The following is a 12812-nucleotide window of genomic DNA, read 5'->3' as shown; positions in this document are numbered from 1 at the left end:
GTGACGAACTGAGTCCGTCCGTTTACAAACCAAATTTCACATCACACTATTTGTTTTTTTTATCTATATGACTGAACTTGGTGTCTCCCAGCTCCCATATCAGGAGGGCCAAAGATCGCACAACTCCCAGCCATCCCATCTGCCCACGCGCATCTCCTCCAAGCCGTGAACGCCTCCTCCCAGCTCCTCCGCCTTAGCCCGCGCCTCCTCTCCAGCATCAACGCGATCCGAATCCCAGCATCGCCCGTCTCAGCCTCCCATCTCATTTTCTTCCGTCAGCACATCAATCTCCCGTTGATCCCGCTGCGGCCAGCCATGAAGCATTCGGATTCCATCCGCGACCCAGCCGCTCGTGAAGCCCGTGATCAGCGTCCCTCCTCCGTGATGCAGCAGCGCACGATCTTCCCGGCTTCGTCCGCGCAACCCAACGCATTCTCAGCGGCCATCACCCGATCCAAGCCGTGATTCGCTCCTCCTAGCACCAATTCCGAACGCCCATTTCAAAGATCCACAGCAGCTCCATCCCATGCGGAAACAAGGGAAAAGAAAAGATCCCACACCCGCGGCGCTCTTCATCCGGTCCACCTCCCGAGATCCCGCGCCCGTTTCTCCTCCTCTCCATACTATGGCGATCTATAAATAGGGGAGAGCTTGGTGGAAGAGGGGGGGAGTGGGCAGGGTGGTGGCCGGCGGGTCCAAAGGGGAAGAAGAAGGGGCCGGTGGGTCCACAGAAAAGAGAAGAACAGGGGAGAGGGCTCGGTTTGGGATAGAAGAAAGAAAATCAAAAAGAAAATCAAACAGGGAGATGGCTCTGTTTTGTGAAAAGAAAGAATAAAAAATAGGAGAGAGGGAAAAGGGGAGTTTTCTTGTTTTTCTTCATTTGTCTTTATATTTTATTTTGTAGAAGGAGGAAGCATTAGGCTTCCAATCTTCATTTTACTATTGTAATTGTTCTTTTATGCAATCCATTAATTTTTTTTTATGCAATTCATGTTTTAGGTTAAGTTTAATTTCTACAATTTATTTTTATGCATTCAAGAATTCTTGTTTTAGTTGCAATATATGAAATTTTCTTTCATGCAGTTTATGTTTCAGGCTTCAATCTTTCTAAGCACTGTTTTCATCCATGCCAAGGTTTTCCTTTGAATAGTTAAATATTTGATTAAATTTATAAATGTTCTTCTATTCCAAGTATTTGTCTTTTTGTTATTTTCAAATGGAAAACCTTCTCCGGTAGACTAGAGAATCCATCAACATCCTCAAAGTAATGTTTTTCTTTTGTTATTCAAAAATCGATTTTGAATCCGAGTGAACGTTCTAATTTTTATGCAACTCCAACCGCCTCCCTGTGGATCGACCTCTTACAACCACTATTCTTCGGGTAGAACAGGTAAGAGTAGAATTTAAATTCAACTTTTGTTCGTCGGTTCTAACAACGATCTGTTTAGCATATTTTTAGTTAGACAGAAATCGGACGAACATAATTTTGGCGCCGTTGCCGGGGAGGCAAATCGAGAAGCAAGAACGATCACGAAGATCAAATTAGATTTTGGATGCCCGAGTGGATGCACTCCGGTAGTAAGTTTTTATTTTTATTAATTTTACTTATTTTGATTATTTTTAGTTAGTAATTTCGTAGTTATTAAATTCTGAAATTTGAAATTCGAAACTAAAGTTTTTATAAAAAAAGTAAAAAAAAAAATTGGAAAAATTTCAAAAAAAATTCAAAAATTCAAAAATTTAAATTCAAAATTTGAATTCTGTGATTCGAAATTTGAAATTTAAATTTTTAAAAAAAAGTTAAAAAAAATAATTAAATTAAAAAAATTTCAAAAAAATATTATTTTTTTCTAGTAATTGATAGGGTGCAATCCCCCGAGGTGATCATACCTCTATTGGGGCTCCTCACGGAGTAATCTCCAGAGCTTATTCAACGGGCATTCGGAGATTGACTGACGCATAAGGATTAGTTTTAGTTTACATTCAAGTTATTTCTATATAAAATTAAAAAAAACAACATAAAATTTTAAAAAAAATAAAAAATAGTAAATTAAAAAAAATTGCTTGCTCATTTAATCAGTACAACCTAATGACATTGCATAAACTTTAAAAAAATATTGATTATTTGCTGCATTTAGTATTAAGCATTTGCATAAAGTAATTAAGGGCAAAACCCATTAAAAAGATAAGGTCGGGAAGTCATTACCTGTCCTTAGCCCAAAAATCACCACCTTGCATACTTATCCTAAGCCAAATTAAATTAAAAATCAAATTAGACGTTGGCCTTAGGGTTTTCGAGCTCAATTAGGCTCTTGGAAAGAAGCAGCTGAAAGCCACTCCAGTGAGGATTTAGTAATTGGTGATGTCTAGGAAAGTTTTACAACAGTGAGAACTGTTACGGGTATTGTGGTATCGGTGTATCCCTTCTGGCACCACCGCACACCCCGGGACTTTCCTGGTCATGGTTACTGGATCACTTAACTGGTAAGCTTAAGCTTAATCTGAAAGGGAGATTAGGAGCTGTCTAATCTAGAGAGAATTTCAGGAACTTTTTAACCAATAAGTCTCTGTGCAACTAGATTTAAGAAGCTACTAAACCTCACTTAGCTCTAAGACCAATAGGGTCAAATTGTTGTGTGGTGTTGATTGTGGTCATCTTGGTCTAGCCCTTCTTCTTATCTTTTAGGATTTCATTTAAAAAATTGAGTCTAATTAAGTTGTGGAAAATGTATGCATGGTAGAAGGTCATTAAGGGATAAGTTAACCCCATTTGATCCTGAGATTGACAGAACTTTTCATCATAACCTGCGAACTGTAAACCAACCGTCGATCTCTACAATGGGTGAACATATTAGAACCCTGAATGAATTATTCGCTCCTGCATCCGCTAGTCCACCTACATGTATAGTATTGCCAATAAATAATGCAGCCCAATTTGAAATTCGGGCTGCAACAATAAACATGTTATCCAAGTTTCATGGGTTCGAGAGTGAACAACCCTATATTCATCTAAACAAGTTTTTGACAATCTGTCAAACATTTAGAAATCAAAACTTAGATGAAGAGGGTATTAAATTAAGATTGTTTCCCATGACTTTAGAAGATCGTGCTGCTGCATGGCTGTATTCCCTTGCTTCAAATTCCATCACATCATGGGAACAGCTGTCTAGGAAGTTCATGGCTAAGTTCTATCCCATGGTAAAAACTGAAAAAATTAAGGATGCCATCAGAACTTTTAGAGAAAAATCTGAAGAAGAATTCTTTCAAACTTAGGAACGATTCCATGATTTGTTGGTCAAATGCCCACACCATGGGCTTGATAAGGCTGATCTGGTCCACTTCTTTTATAAAGGACTAACTCCGGCACATAGAAATATGATTGAGTCCATGCACAAGGGTAGGTTCATGAACCAAACCCCGGATCAAGCCTATGAATTTCTTGTTGACTTAGCTGAAAATGCCCAAAATTGGAGTAGCTATGGTGAGGAAGTAATTAGAGATGAGTTTGGGTCTAGAAAACTAGGTAATTATGAAATGAAAGCAGACCAGAACTCAAAAATGTCATGTCCAATCTGGTGACTGGAATGAACAACTTAAGTAACAAGTTTGATGCTTTTACTGTTTCCACTAGTTCGAGTTCATACAAAGAGTCAAATCCCGTCATGAAAGTGGATCACGAGTCATATAATTTGTGTGTCTTGTGTAACAGTCTGGAGCATCTAGTGGAGTGCTGCCCTAATCTACCCACCATAAAGGCCGAGCAAGCAAATGCTCTAAATTCATATAGTGCCTTTAAGAAGCCCACTCCCAACTCGTTCAGCCCAGTTTATCACCCTGATAATAGGTTCCACCCAAATTTCTCATACAAGCAAAATGAACCTATTCAGCATCAAGGTGGTCCACCAGGTTTTCAGAACAACTTCCCAGGATAGGTCCATCACAAATAAACCAACCATTGGTTCCATCTGTACCTCCTTATAATGCCCCTATCCCACAGCAACCTTCACAATTAGAAACCATGATGGCTAATATGATGAAACAACAACAAGATTTTATCAAGCAACAACAACAGACCAATACAGCCCAAGCCCAGACTAACCAATTCCATGCGCAAGCGATTGCAAAACTTGAGGTTAGTCTAAGCCAAATAGCTAACTCTTAGGGATAGGAAGAAAGGTGAACTACCTAGTCAACCAGTGCCTAACCAGTAGACAACAAAATCAAGGTCAGTATCAAATCAATTCTAATGAAAATCCGACCTATGAAGTCCAGGCAATTACCACTTTAAGGTCTGGCAAGCAAGTGGACAATAAAGTTCAACTTCCTGAACATGAAAAAGAAAATAAAACTGAATCCGATAAGAACCCTATTCAGAAGAGAGGTCAAGAACAGGATAAATCAGAAAAAAGGAAGAACCTATAGAAACATACAAACCCAAGGTTCCCTTTCCCAGTAGACTACAGGACTCAAAGAAACAATCTAATTTGATGAAATCATGGAAGTCTTTAAAACTGTTCAAATAAATATACCTTTCTCGATGCCATACGACAAATTCCCTCCTATACAAAATTCTTGAAAGACCTCACCACGGTCAAAAGAAAAACCAGCATTCCTAGGCAAGCTGTTATGGCTGCACAAGCCTCATCTCTCATTCAACAACAGATTGCCCCGAAATTCAAAGACCCTGGTTGCCCAACTATTGAAATAAAAATAGGAGAGACGATCATCCAGAGAGCTCTATTAGATTTAGGAGCCAGTGTAAACCTACTTCCCTACTATGTGTACCAAAAATTAGGTTTGGGAGAATTAAAGCCTACAAATATTACCCTTTCCTTAGCAGATAGGACAGTGAAGTACCCCAAGGGGATTGTAGAGGATGTAATAGTGAAAGTAAACGAGTTTTACTATCCTGTGGACTTCGTTATCCTTGAGACTGAACCTGCAATACATCCAGACAGTCACACACCTATAATTTTAGGTAGACCTTTCTTAGCCACAGCAAATGCTGTGATCAACTGTCGAAATGGGATGCTGAAGTTATCTTTTGGCAACATGAAAGTCGAGCTTAATGTCTTCAACATAAGTAAACAACCACCAGACGACAAAGAAATCAATGAAGTTGACATGATTGAAAGTCTGGTTCAGGAGACTTTCTTACAAACTTATAATAAGGACCTTTAGAAGCTTACCTTGCCCATTCCGAGGAAGGGGTCAAGCATGCGTCCATTAGTTCTGTTCCCCTTATGAGCATAGATCGTCATCAGCCGACTGTTCTTCATCGGACTCTTCCAAAACCATTCTTAGATAATGGTTGAAAAAAAAGGAGGATTTACATTTTGTCCGGCTGAAGACATAAAACTTAGCGCTCTTGGGAGGCAACCCAACATGTAAATATTATTAAAAATAATAATAATAATAATAATAATTAAAATAAAAAATTCAATAAATTACTAACATGCAGGTTTGGGGTTTTTGGCCCCAATTGTCACTTTATCCACCCATATCAGGTAACTTCTCCTCTATCCTATTACTGCTTTAAATTCTCTTTAACATTGAGGACAATGTTAGATTTAGGTATGGGGGTGAGAATATTTTTGATTTTTATGCCAAAAAAAATTTAAAATTAAAAAAAAGGAGTTCAAATTTTTAACTCAAACTCTAATCTTTTTGGCTGTACAAACTAGGAATTGCTTTGACAATAGCTTTGAGTTAAGGAATATGATAGCAGTTCTAGCTTGAGTTTTCGTCCCACCTATCTTCTGCTAACATGTTACAAGATGATTTAGCACAACACGTAAGCATATGAATAGTGGGGTATGTATACTTACAACTAATATGAATATTTTAATCTTCGGGATAATTTAAAGTTATATGTGTGATGAACATCCTAATCAAAAAAAAAGAAAAAAAAAAAAAGAAAAAGATAAAATAAAATAAAAATAATGAGTTTATTTTAAGTCTCTCATGAGTAACCGGGCCTCTTGCCTGGCAAGCAGCGAGTGTTCGCGTAAAAAGGTGAGTATGATTGAGATTAAACTCGGAGTGACTAATTTGGCCTTGAAGCCTAGTTAACTTGAGTTATTAAGCCTGTTAGGGTGTCTCTACACCTAGTGCCCTGAGCCATCTGGATCGGGAGTCATTGGCCTAACACTCGCTACATGGGTTAGCTAGAAAGCTTAATAAGGCTAGATATTGCACAAGTCATTCTTCTTTTCTTCAAAAAAAAAATAAAATAAATAAATAAATAAATAAATAAATCTGGGGTGTTCATTACCATTTAACTCTAGAAAGTCTTGAAAATTGAAGTGATCATGTTGGAAGTAAGTGAAAGCCACTCATTTATATGATACTATCTTGCACCTCACTATATTCTTGACTTGTTAGCAGATAGATGGGGAGTAATGAACTTGAGTTAGAGTCTGCTTAAATATGATAGCAATAAGTCTTTATTGTCCTTGCAATTCTAAGTTCATACAGTAATACTTGTTCAAATTCGAGTTAAAAATTGGAAATTCCTACTGATGAAGTTTGTGGGTAACTTCACTGCAAACCTCACGAGACAACACTCGTCCACTAGGGTAACCTAGGGGTTTAACGGCTTGTTGCACGTGCTAAGTGCAATCGTAATGCTCTACGAAAATGAGTATTTATCTTAGTATATTTATATAATAAATTACACTTTTGCACTCTTATTTTATCATTTTCGCACTAAATTGCTAGAGACTAGCAATAAGCTAGTTGGGGGGTGTGATGAGAGCACAAAAGTGCGACCTATATGTCACCTAAATTAGTATTATTGCTAACCGATAATGATAAATTCACTGGATTAATATTATATTTGGCACAGATTTTCATAAATTAGAGATAAAATACACATTGAGTACAAATTTGACTAAAGAAGGATCCCTTCCTAGATCCGACCCGGTTGAAGATCGGGTCGGGTCCGAGTCGGGTTCGGATCGAATCAGGTCCATTTCCTTTGTGCTTTTGGGAAATAATTTTGGGCAAATCTAATTTGGCCATATCATAACTATGAGGTGCTGGGTGACCCATGAAAGACTTGCAATAGACTCCAGTCAGAACAAATGATCCGTGACGAACTGAGTCCGTCCGTTTACAAACCAAATTTCACATCACACTATTTGTTTTTTTTATCTATGACTGAACTTGGTGTCTCCCAGCTCCCATATCAGGAGGGCCAAAGATCGCACAACTCCCAGCCATCCCATCTGCCCACGCGCATCTCCTCCAAGCCGTGAACGCCTCCTCCCAGCTCCTCCGCCTTAGCCCGCACCTCCTCCTCCAACATCAACGCGATCCGAATCCCAGCATCGCGCCCGTCTCAGCCTCCCATCTCATTTTCTTCCGTCAGCACATCAATCTCCCGTTGATCCCGCTGCGGCCAGCCATGAAGCATTCGGATTCCATCCGCGACCTAGCCGCTCGTGAAGCCCGTGATCAGCGTCCCTCCTCCGTGATGCAGCAGCGCACGATCCTCCCGGCTTCGTCCGCGCAACCCAACGCATTCTCAGCGGCCATCACCCGAATCCAAGCCGTGATTCGCTCCTCCCAGCACCAATTCCGGCCGCCCATTTCAAATATCCATAGCAGCTCCATCCCATGCGGAAACAAGGGAGAAGAAAAGATCCCACACCCGCGGCGCTCTTCATCCGGTCCACCTCCCGAGATCCCGCGCCCGTTTCTCCTCCTCTCCATACTATGGCGATCTATAAATAGGGGAGAGCTTGGTGGAAGAGGGGGGGAGCTGGGCAGGGTGGTGGCCGGCGGGTCCAAAGGGGAAGAAGAAGGGGCCGGCGGGTCCACAGAAAAGAGAAGAACAGGGGAGAGGGCTCGGTTTGGGATAGAAGAAAGAAAATCAAAAAGAAAATCAAACAGGGGAGATGGCTCTGTTTTGTGAAAAGAAAGAATAAAAAATAGGAGAGAGGGAAAAGGGGAGTTTTCTTGTTTTTCTTCATTTGTTTTATATTTTATTTTGTAGAAGGAGGAAGCATTAGGCTTCCAATCTTCATTTTACTATTGTAATTGTTCTTTTATGCAATCCATTTTTTCTTTTATGCAATTCATGTTTTAGGTTAAGTTTAATTTCTACAATTTATTTTTATGCATTCAAGAATTCTTGTTTTAGTTGCAATATATGAAATTTTCTTTCATGCAGTTTATGTTTCAGGCTTCAATCTTCTAAGCACTGTTTTCATCCATGCCAAAGTTTTCCTTTGAATAGTTAAATATTTGATTAAATTTATAAATGCTCTTCTATTCCAAGTATTTGTCTTTTTGTTATTTTCAAATGGAAAACCTTCTCCGGTAGACTAGAGAATCATCAACATCCTCAAAGTAATGTTTTTCTTTTGTTATTCAAAAATCGATTTTGAATCCGAGTGAACGTTCTAATTTTTATGCAACTCCAACCGCCTCCCTGTGGATCGACCTCTTACAACCACTATTCTTCGGTAGAACAGGTAAGAGTAGAATTTAAATTAACTTTTGTTCGTCGGTTCTAACAACGATCTGTTAGCATATTTTTAGTTAGACAGAAATCGGACGAACATTTTGGCGCCGTTGCCGGGGAGGCAAATCGAGAAGCAAGAACGATCACGAAGATCAAATCAGATTTTGGATGCCCGGAGTGAACGCACTCCGGTAGTAAGTTTTTATTTTTATTAATTTCTTATTTTGATTATTTTAGTTAATAATTTCGTAGTTATTAAATTCTGAAATTTGAAATTCGAAATAAAGTTTTAAAAAAAAGTAAAAAAAAAATTTAAAATTTCAAAAAAAATTCAAAAATTCAAAAATTTAAATTCAAAATTTGAATTCTGTGATTCGAAATTTGAAATTTAAATTTAAAAAAAGTTAAAAAAATAATTAAATTAAAAAAATTTAAAAAAATTATTTTTTTCTAGTAATTGATAGGGTGCAATCCCCCGAGGTGATCATACCTCTATTGGGGCTCCTCACGGAGTAATCTCCAGAGCTTATTCAACGGGCATTCGGAGATTGACTGACGCATAAGGATTAGTTTTAGTTTACATTCAAGTTATTTATATAAAATTAAAAAAAAAACATAAATTAAAAAAATAAAAAAATATAAAAAAAAAATTGCTTGCTCATTTAATCAGTACAACCTAATGACATTGCATAAACTTTAAAAAAATATTGATTATTTGCTGCATTTAGTATTAAGCATTTGCATAAAGTAATTAAGGGCAAAACCCATTAAAAAGATAAGGTCGGGAAGTCATTACCTGTCCTTAGCCCAAAAATCACCACCTTGCATACTTATCCTAAGCCAAATTAAATTAAAATCAAATTAGACGTTGGCCTTAGGGTTTTCGAGCTCAATTAGGCTCTTGGAAAGAAGCGGCTGAAAGCCACTCCAGTGAGGATTTAGTAATTGGTGATGTCTAGGAAAGTTTTACAACAGTGAGAACTGTTACGGGTATTGTGGTATCGGTGTATCCCTTCTGGCACCACCGCACACCCCGGGACTTTCCTGGTCACTGGTTACTGGATCACTTAACTGGTAAGCTCAAGCTTAATCTGAAAGGGAGATTAGGAGCTGTCTAATCTAGAGAGAATTTCAGGAACTTTTTAACCTGATAAGTCTCTGTGCAACTAGATTTAAGAAGCTACTAAACCTCACTTAGCTCTAAGACTAATAGGGTCAAATTGTTGTGTGGTGTTGATTGTGGTCATCTTGGTCTAGCCCTTCTTCTTATCTTTTAGGATTTCGTTTAAAAAATTGAGTCTAATTAAGTTGTGGAAAATGTATGCATGGTAGAAGGTCATTAAGGGATAAGTTAACCCCATTTGATCCTGAGATTGACAGAACTTTTCATCATAACCTGCGAACTGTAAACCAACCGTCGATCTCTACAATGGGTGAACATATTAGAACCCTGAATGAATTATTCGCTCCTGCATCCGCTAGTCCACCTACATGTATAGTATTGCCAATAAATAATGCAGCCCAATTTGAAATTCGGGCTGCAACAATAAACATGTTACCAAGTTTCATGGGTTCGAGAGTGAACAACCCTATATTCATCTAAACAAGTTTTTGACAATCTGTCAAACATTTAGAAATCAAAACTTAGATGAAGAGGGTATTAAATTAAGATTGTTTCCCATGACTTTAGAAGATCGTGCTGCTGCATGGCTGTATTCCCTTGCTTCAAATTCCATCACATCATGGGAACAGCTATCTAGGAAGTTCATGGCTAAGTTCTATCCCATGGTAAAAACTGAAAAAATTAAGGATGCCATCAGAACTTTTAGAGAAAATCTGAAGAAGAATTTTTCAAACTTGGAACGATTCCATGACTTGTTGGTCAAATGCCCACACCATGGGCTTGATAAGGCTGATCTGGTCCACTTCTTTTATAAAGGACTAACTCCGGCACATAGAAATATGATTGAGTCCATGCACAAGGGTAGGTTCATGAACCAAACCCCGGATCAAGCCTATGAATTTCTTGTTGACTTAGCTGAAAATGCCCAAAATTGGAGTAGCTATGGTGAGGAAGTAATAGAGATGAGTTTGGGTCTAGAAAACCAGGTAATTATGAAATGAAAGCAGACCCAGAACTCAAAAATGTCATGTCCAATCTGGTGACTGGAATGAACAACTTAAGTAAAAGTTTGATGCTTTTACTGTTTCCACTAGTTCGAGTTCATACAAAGAGTCAAATCCCGTCATGAAAGTGGATCACGAGTCATATAATTTGTGTGTCTTGTGTAACAGTCCGGAGCATCTAGTGGAGTGCTGCCCTAATCTGCCCACCATAAAGGCCGAGCAAGCAAATGCTCTAAATTCATATAGTGCCTTTAAGAAGCCCACTCCCAACTCGTTCAGCCCAGTTTATCACCCTGATAATAGGTTCCACCCAAATTTCTCATACAAGCAAAATGAACCTATTCAGCATCAAGGTGGTCCACCAGGTTTTCAGAACAACTTCCCCAGGATAGGTCCATCACAAATAACCAACCATTGGTTCCATCTGTACCTCCTTATAATGCCCCTATCCCACAGCAACCTTCACAATTAGAAACCATGATGGCTAATATGATGAAACAACAACAAGATTTTATCAAGCAACAACAACAGACCAATACAGCCCAAGCCCAGACTAACCAATTCCATGCGCAAGCATTGCAAAACTTGAGGTTAGTCTAAGCCAAATAGCTAACTCTCTAGGGGATAGGAAGAAAGGTGAACTACCTAGTCAACCAGTGCCTAACCCTAGTAGACAACAAAATCAAGGTCAGTATCAAATCAATTCTAATGAAAATCCGACCTATGAAGTCCAGGCAATTACCACTTTAAGGTCTGGCAAGCAAGTGGACAATAAAGTCCAACTTCCTGAACATGAAAAAGAAAATAAAACTGAATCCGATAAGAACCCTATTCAGAAGAGAGGTCAAGAACAGGATAAATCAGACAAAAAGGAAGAACCTAGAAACATACAAACCCAAGGTTCCCTTCCCAGTAGACTTCAGGACTCCAAGAAACAATCTAACTTTGATGAAATCATGGAAGTCTTTAAAACTGTTCAAATAAATATACCTTTTCTCGATGCCATAAGACAAATTCCCTCCTATACAAAATTCTTGAAAGACCTCACCACGGTCAAAAGAAAAACCAGCATTCCTAGGCAAGCTGTTATGGCTGCACAAGCCTCATCTCTCATTCAACAACAGATTGCCCCGAAATTCAAAGACCCTGGTTGCCCAACTATTGAAATAAAAATAGGAGAGACGATCATCCAGAGAGCTCTATTAGATTTAGGAGCCAGTGTAAACCTACTTCCCTACTATGTGTACCAAAAATTAGGTTTGGGAGAATTAAAGCCTACAAATATTACCCTTTCCTTAGCAGATAGGACAGTGAAGTACCCCAAGGGGATTGTAGAGGATGTAATAGTGAAAGTAAACGAGTTTTACTATCCTGTGGACTTCGTTATCCTTGAGACTGAACCTGCAATACATCCAGACAGTCACACACCTATAATTTTAGGTAGACCTTTCTTAGCCACAGCAAATGCTGTGATCAACTGTCGAAATGGGATGCTGAAGTTATCTTTTGGCAACATGAAAGTCGAGCTTAATGTCTTCAACATAAGTAAACAACCACCAGACGACAAAGAAATCAATGAAGTTGACATGATTGAAAGTCTGGTTCAGGAGACTTTCTTACAAACTTATAATAAGGACCCTTTAGAAGCTTACCTTGCCCATTCCGAGGAAGGGGTCAAGCATGCGCCCCTTAGTTCTGTTCCCTTATGAGCATAGATCGTCATCAGCCGACTGTTCTTCATCGGACTCTTCCAAAACCATTCTTAGATAATGGTTGAAAAAAAAGGAGGATTTACATTTTGTCCGGCTGAAGACATAAAACTTAGCGCTCTTGGGAGGCAACCCAACATGTAAATATTATTAAAATAAAATAATAATAATAATAATTAAAATAAAAAATTCAATAAATTACTAACATGCAGGTTTGGGGGTTTTTGGCCCCAATTGTCACTTTTATCCACCCATATCAGGTAACTTCTCCTCTATCCTATTACTGCTTTAAATTTTCTTTAACATTGAGGAAAATGTTAGATTTAGGTATGGGGGTAAGAATATTTTTGATTTTTTATGCCAAAAAAATTTAAAATTAAAAAAAAGGAGTTCAAATTTTTAACTCAAACTCTAATCTTTTTGGCTGTAGAAACTAGGAATTGCTTTGACAATAGCTTTGAGTTAAGGAATATGATAGCAGTTCTAGCTTGAGTTTTCATCCCACC

At 38.5% G+C, this 12812-nt stretch overlaps 1 non-coding gene across 1 annotated transcript; it reads right to left on the bottom strand.

Moving 5' to 3' along the window:
- Positions 1-3210: 3210 nt before the first annotated feature.
- Positions 3211-3317, bottom strand: LOC120109317. Its single transcript, XR_005510255.1, has one exon. It is a non-coding gene; the product is annotated as a small nucleolar RNA R71 (small nucleolar RNA).
- Between the last annotated feature and the right edge of the window lie 9495 nt (positions 3318-12812).

The sequence above is a fragment of the Phoenix dactylifera genome, unplaced genomic scaffold, assembly GCF_009389715.1.
Source record: "Phoenix dactylifera cultivar Barhee BC4 unplaced genomic scaffold, palm_55x_up_171113_PBpolish2nd_filt_p 002025F, whole genome shotgun sequence".
NCBI lineage: Eukaryota > Viridiplantae > Streptophyta > Magnoliopsida > Arecales > Arecaceae > Phoenix > Phoenix dactylifera.
Note: the sequence above shows the minus strand (reverse complement) of the source record. Positions and strands in the feature narration are given on the sequence as shown.